Source organism: Hibiscus syriacus, unplaced genomic scaffold, assembly GCF_006381635.1.
Source record: "Hibiscus syriacus cultivar Baekdansim isolate YM2019G1 unplaced genomic scaffold, ASM638163v2 tig00004013_pilon, whole genome shotgun sequence".
In the NCBI taxonomy this organism is placed as follows: Eukaryota; Viridiplantae; Streptophyta; class Magnoliopsida; order Malvales; family Malvaceae; genus Hibiscus; species Hibiscus syriacus.
Window position 1 is genome coordinate 2169578 of NW_024061992.1, and position 6601 is coordinate 2176178.

Genomic DNA, 6601 nt, shown 5'->3' on the forward strand with positions numbered 1-6601 from the left:
TAGGAAATGTGACCACATCATTTACATAGTATCACTTCTTGAAGAAGTGAAAGTTATTAATCCCACGTACGTCAAACAGGAGGAAAAGAAAGTTACTATAAAAAATAAAGATGGTCTGCAAATAAGGATGTAGAAAGGTAATAAGCCTTGAATTGAGCCTCTAATTCCAAAGAGTTTCCGTGCATTACGGTAAAACAAGGATCAAAATGGCCATAATCATGAATATTTTGAAAGGCCTGTAGTCTGCCTGCATCACAAAAGGAATAAAAAGATATAAAACCGGTCATCACAAAAGAATTAAATTATGGTTATAGTCGCATTTTCGATTCTTCTATTTTAAAGCTTCTTCAATCACAATTTTCCCCCCAATAACACACCCATTATCAAGTAAAACAAGCAGCCCCACAAATCCACGCTACAGTACTGATAGAATCGACTTCAACATCAGCATGCTTACCACTCTTTCCACTTTCCTTTAAATAAATATAAATCCACCTTAACACACTTGATAAAATACGCCACTCTCCAATTCAATCCAGTTAGTATATTTTTCAAGGAAACTTGAAAATGACCCTTTGGAGAATGGCCTATACTTGATTTGCTTGCCTAAGTTTTCGTTTCCAGTTCATTTTCTTTTGGCTAAAAAAAGACTGTAGTATGTGACACAGGCTCTAACATACGAGTCATTTAACAATTTAAAGGTAAAGTTTGACTTTCTATGGGCCTGAGACTTGGAGCCTGTCCATGGGAATCCAATAATTTAAGAGGAAGAATAAAATCTCCCAACACGAACTGGACAACAATAAGAAATCCTTGCTCTCTCCCCCTCTCCCTCTCTACACCCCCAGTTTGTCTCCTTTCCATCTTCAACCACACTTCCTTCAACCTCGAACTTGTTTTTGATTCTCAGATAAAAGACTTTTTTGCGTTACCCAACCCTGCAAAACCTCATAATTTCTCTATTCTGGGATTCGTTTTAGTCTTACGATTTATCCAAAAAATTTGAATCTTTGCCCCTGCATTGATATTGGGGAAAAAAGTCGGGAGCTTTTGGAATTTGGGTTTGTGGAAATACAAGAAAAGTTATGCATAGTCATAGAGACCGAGGAGGGGGAGGACCGTTGGATCGGAAGCGCATAAACAATGCGCTCGACAAACATCTAGACAAGCCTACCCCATCCACTTCGAGGGGTTTGAGGAACATCAAAGACAAAGGAAGACCCTCTGTTCCTTCAGCTAAATCCCAGCTCCCTCATCCCGATTCACGTTCCAAAGCCAAATGTTCCTATGGTTTGTTACTTTTCAGTTACTTCCTTCTTTGTTTTCCGTTCCTTCGAATGCAATGGCTTATTTAATTTGATGATAGGAAAATGGTGTTTAAAAGTTTGAAAATTTTTGTATGAATACCCTTCCATTAAGGTTATATGATTCCTTTGTTTATTTATGTTTAGCTAGGATTGGGTTTTTAATTCATATCGTAATTCTCACAGTTTTCTTGTCATGCTTCTATTAAGCATCTCAGATCATCAGTCATTATTGATATAAGCAAGTAATATAAAATGTGAGGTTCTTCTCTATTACCTGCTAATTACTGCCCTTGATTACAGAGGAATCTGAAACTGACAGTGAAGAATCGGATATTAGTGCTTCCGATGGACATGACACGTCTTGGATCTCATGGTTTTGTGGTTTGCGAGGCAATGAGTTCTTTTGTGAAGTTGATGAAGAATACATCCAAGATGACTTCAATCTTTGCGGGTTGAGCAGTCAAGTTCCGTACTACGTATAGGCCCTTGATTTAATATTGGATGTTGAATCTTCGGACAGTAAGCATTTCAGTGACATTTTGGATAATTTCATATCTATTTGATGAGTTGCTATTGAATTCCGAAATTTAGGAGTTAGTCTATATTTGTGCCTCCTTCACCCATGAATCTTTTCACTGGGGTGAGGGTTCTACAGTATAGTTTTGGTTTTGGATCCTCATGATGATTCTGACCGGGAAAGAATTTAGAAGAGTAGATCAAAATTTTCTAGGAAATAAGGTGCAAGACAGCCTACTTAATTTTGGTAGTTCGGTTAATTGGGACGCCCATATAGATGACTCTTCACTGACTCCATAACTCACTCGATGACAATCCGATTATGTGCAGTTACCAAACTAGTTATGTACCTTCCTTTTGTAGTGATTGAGAATTTTTCAGTGATCTTTTGGGTTCGTAATGCAGAACTGCTGTCTTATTCTTTTTCCATTAACACGAATCTCCTACTCTTGCTTGTGACAATGCTTTGTTATTTTGAAGAAAATTTTATTTTTACTTTTGAGTTTTTACAATTGCAGCATAAAGTTAACATAAAAAATTTGACATCTAGTGAATTGAGGAACTATATTGTTTCAATTGTTTTAAACCTTGCCTTTTATGGCATTTCCGACTTTAGAGTTTGTATTCATAATGCTGGTATCTAGTTTGCCTACTTTTCTCTCGATTTCAACGATGCCTTGTATATTATCTGTCATGTGCGCCTGTATGCTTTGAATGTCAAGTTTTTTCTTCTATAAAATATGGTGTCTACTTTTGCTTCTTGATACTTAAGTAACTCTACAGCCCTCGATGCACATTCGTTCTTGGTATTAAGTAGATGTCTTTTTGGATTTTATAGGCGATATGTTCACTGAAGAACAAAATGAACTGGTTGAATCGGCTGCTGAGATGTTGTATGGTCTTATACACGTACGATACATATTGACTAGCAAGGGAATGTCTGCTATGGTAAATATTGCTGTCAATTTTCCTGTTTTCTCTTAGCGTTTATTGCCTTGTCATGTCTCGTTCTCAAAGTTATTCTCGAAACTTATATCTCAGTTGGAGAAATACAGAAACTATGATTTCGGAAGATGCCCTAGAGTTTATTGCTGTGGACAATCTTGCCTTCCACTTGGTCAGTCAGATATTCCTCGTTCAAGTACGGTGAAAATCTACTGTCCAAAGTGTGATGATATATTACCCTCGATCCAAATTCAAGGCAGTATCCTTTATATATCATGTACTATTCTTCTGTGTTTTGCACTACCCTCTTTTCCTTGCATATTAAGTTATCCTTACTATCGTTTATAATATTAATTGATTCTTTGAAAAGATGATATAATCATTAGGGTCTCTTTGATCATGTCGGTACTTGCATTGATTGTAAACGTTTTATCATGACAATCAGAATTGGCATTATTTGATTGTATGCATTTCACGGCATTCCTTCCCGAGTCGGTTTTTGTCTTTTTTTATTACATTCTTCACCCAATATGTGATGATGGGCTTGGTGGGTCAAGTCTGCACATACTTTAGTGGGAGACATACTATACTTTTCCTTTGTCTCTGCATTGTAAATTTTATCCTTGTTCCATCCCAATGGATATGATATCGGTATGATTTTAATATATATACGTATATGATGTCTTTCAGCATGTAAGAGGTTTTGCATTTTGGTGTCGGATAAGGTAGTGTCCGAAAATCATCATGTTAGTAAATCATAGTTGCATTGCTTTGATTTACAGCTTCATTTCCTTGACGTATTAACAAGACAACGATGGAGCTTACTTTGGAACTACATTTCCACATCTATTTCTGATGGCGTATCCACACCTAAAGCCACAAAAGCCAACGCAAAACTACATCCCCAGAGTTTTCGGCTTCAAAATCCACAAGCCTTGACCCTACTTAAGCTTTATCGAGAGATTATTGGTCTGCAGTGGCAATTTTGAATTAGCTTTGGTGGTGCTTACAATGCAGTGGGATGCGCTGCAGTGTAGAGCGAAGTAGGGTTCCAACGGCAACAATGGTGGCGACATGCCGATAAAAATGTTTCATTTCAAAATATGGCCTATATTAGTAGTTGAGCAGAACATATATCTAAAATTCATGTAATGTATTTGATTGTATTAGTGTATATTTCTGCCATTTTGGTACAACCAACATATATTTGACCGAACTGGGGGTCTGTTTTCCCTTAACCGTGTGTGTGGACTGTGGGCAAACGTTCTGCAATTTAAGGCACTTGCTTATCAATATCAAAAGCTACCTGCATGGTGGCATACCTTCCCAATACAAATAGGGTAAGCTACACGTTTAATATCTCAATTATTACTTTTATTCTATATTGGTCATTCAATTATTCTTTTAATCATATCTGATATTTAATTTTTGTTTCATTTTGATCATTTATCGTTAAAAAAATAATAGTGATGTTGATATCTCATTATAAGATAATGTTACATCATTAAAAAATATAAAAAAATTTATATCAATAGTTCTATTAATTTTTTAACGAAGATGTCTGTCATAAATAACAATAGCTGATGAGTTCCCCTATGCTGGAAAATGGTATGAATTGAACATGCATATAAAGTTGATAGTATGGAATCACAAATTAAACTATGAATAATGGTAGGATATAACATCTGAAAATGGGTCAAAACCATTATGGTACTGGTAAGAAAGGATGAATGGAGTGCGTTATATAAGATGCATAGAAAGTGTCTTAAAATGAGTATGTTATGATGTTGGTTGTGACTATTGAATGTATATAATTTGTTCTTTTTATTATTGTAATTTAAATATCACTGATTTTGAAACTTGACATGTCTATTTCCTATCGTATATATAATCAAATATTATGTTTTTAGATTTAATGAGAAAAAAATTATAAACTCAAACGAAACTCTATAGTTTACCCTTATATATATTTGGTGAATGATAGACTGAGTCAGCACGGCTAAATTACTCAAATATTATAGGATTTTTAATTTTTTAAAATATGACTTCCGCTTTTATTTTCGAAGACAAAGGTGGTATGTCAACCTATCGTCTTCACTGCTTTTTATCCAATTTTTTAATTTTTTATTTAGCTGCAGTAAAAATGGTGTCTGCTTCACTGTTTATATCAATTTTTATAATTTTATATTTTAGTTACAGTGAAATCGGTAAGTGTATTCCCACTTCACTGTTCCATTTTTTTATTCTAATGATAGTATAGAAGAATTGCCTACAATCCAACTTCATTGTTGACTTTTTTCTAATTTCTTAATTTTGCTACAGTAAAATTGGTGTGCCTACAATCCCGCTTTGCTGTTCAAATATTCCATAGAGTATGGATAGGCGTGCATGGGTAAATTAACGTGAGGCAGGAGCATGGGGGTTTCAGAATTGAGGGTGATATAGTGATAATGATAAAGAGGATAGGGCATTGATTTTTAATAAAAAATTAAATTAAATTTTATAGGGATAGATAAGATTGAAGATTAACTGGTTATAAAAAGGATAGGCTAGGGGTAAGAAAAGGGGGGAAATATGTTGTTTAGGGAGATGATTTTTTTTATTAAATAGATGAGGTTGAAGGAATGTGTGAAAGAAAATTTGAGAAAAAAAATAAAGAGTAGGAGAAGGAGGAAAATCTGATAAAATTATAGTAATTTAAATTTGGTATTTTAATTTTTATTGAAGTAATATTATCTTTTCATATTTGCTCAGATTTTATGCTGTTGTTAATTTTATTTTGTATTGATGATTGATATAATTTTAATTATACATATATAATGCATGAATCAACTTAGTTTAGTGGTTAAAAGAATTATTGTTATTCTTGGAGGTTACAGGTTCAAGCATTACTAGTTGTAGTAGGATGATTGAACGTAAGATGAAAAATTTACAGTTTCAATGGATTTTTTTTTGAGTAAACAAGTAACTTCATTTAGTTTGTAATATGTATCCATTATTATTTTAAGTTGTTAAGAATTCTGAATGTAAATTGTATGTCTTATTTTTGTTTGAAATTGTATTGGTTTTTTATTAGTATGTTTAAAATTTATTGTTATTTATTAGTTGAAATTATGATTAGTATGTTAGTAGTATATTTATTTATCCATTTATTTTGATTTGTGTATTTTGATTCAAAACATATATGTTTTTGAATATGTAGAGAAAATGAGCAACAAGTTTCTGACTATTATCCATTACAATAGACAAATTACAAAAATTGAGGTCAGGGTTGTATTTGAATATGAAATCCCTATGAACATGATGTTTGAAAGAGACATCACACTTCAACAACTGAAAGAATAGATAAAAATAAAAACTGGAGTGGAGATTTACAGTTTGCGGTATAGGTGGAAAACATGTCATAATTCGATAAGATATTCTGCAATATCTCTTCGAGATGATAGTGATGTTGGAAGAAAGATTTGCGGTACATGAATCAACAGATACTTAAATTATTGAGTTATATGTTGAGGTACGTGAGATATATGATGTTCCTGATTCATCTAGAAATATATTTGAAAATTCATCTCAAATGTGTTTCCGCACTAGGATTGGAGACTATAAACATCTATCTAGAAATAATTTTCTCATATTGGAAAGTGAGATATCGAGTGCATTTCATCCATATGATTGGGCTTCGACAGACGTAGTTGTTGGTCTAAATGTTGTTGATGATGTTGAAAACCTTCGAGGTCGATGGGGAAAAATTCTTGCCAATTCTAATGGTGATGAAGAGAAAGATCCCAATTTGACTGGTGATGCCCCTATTTTTGTGTTGGTGAATTTGTTCC

At 33.6% G+C, this 6601-nt stretch overlaps 1 pseudogene; it reads left to right on the forward strand.

Moving 5' to 3' along the window:
- Nucleotides 1–810: 810 nt before the first annotated feature.
- On the forward strand, nucleotides 811–3983 carry LOC120186320 (annotated as a pseudogene).
- The last annotated feature ends 2618 nt before the right edge of the window (nucleotides 3984–6601 follow it).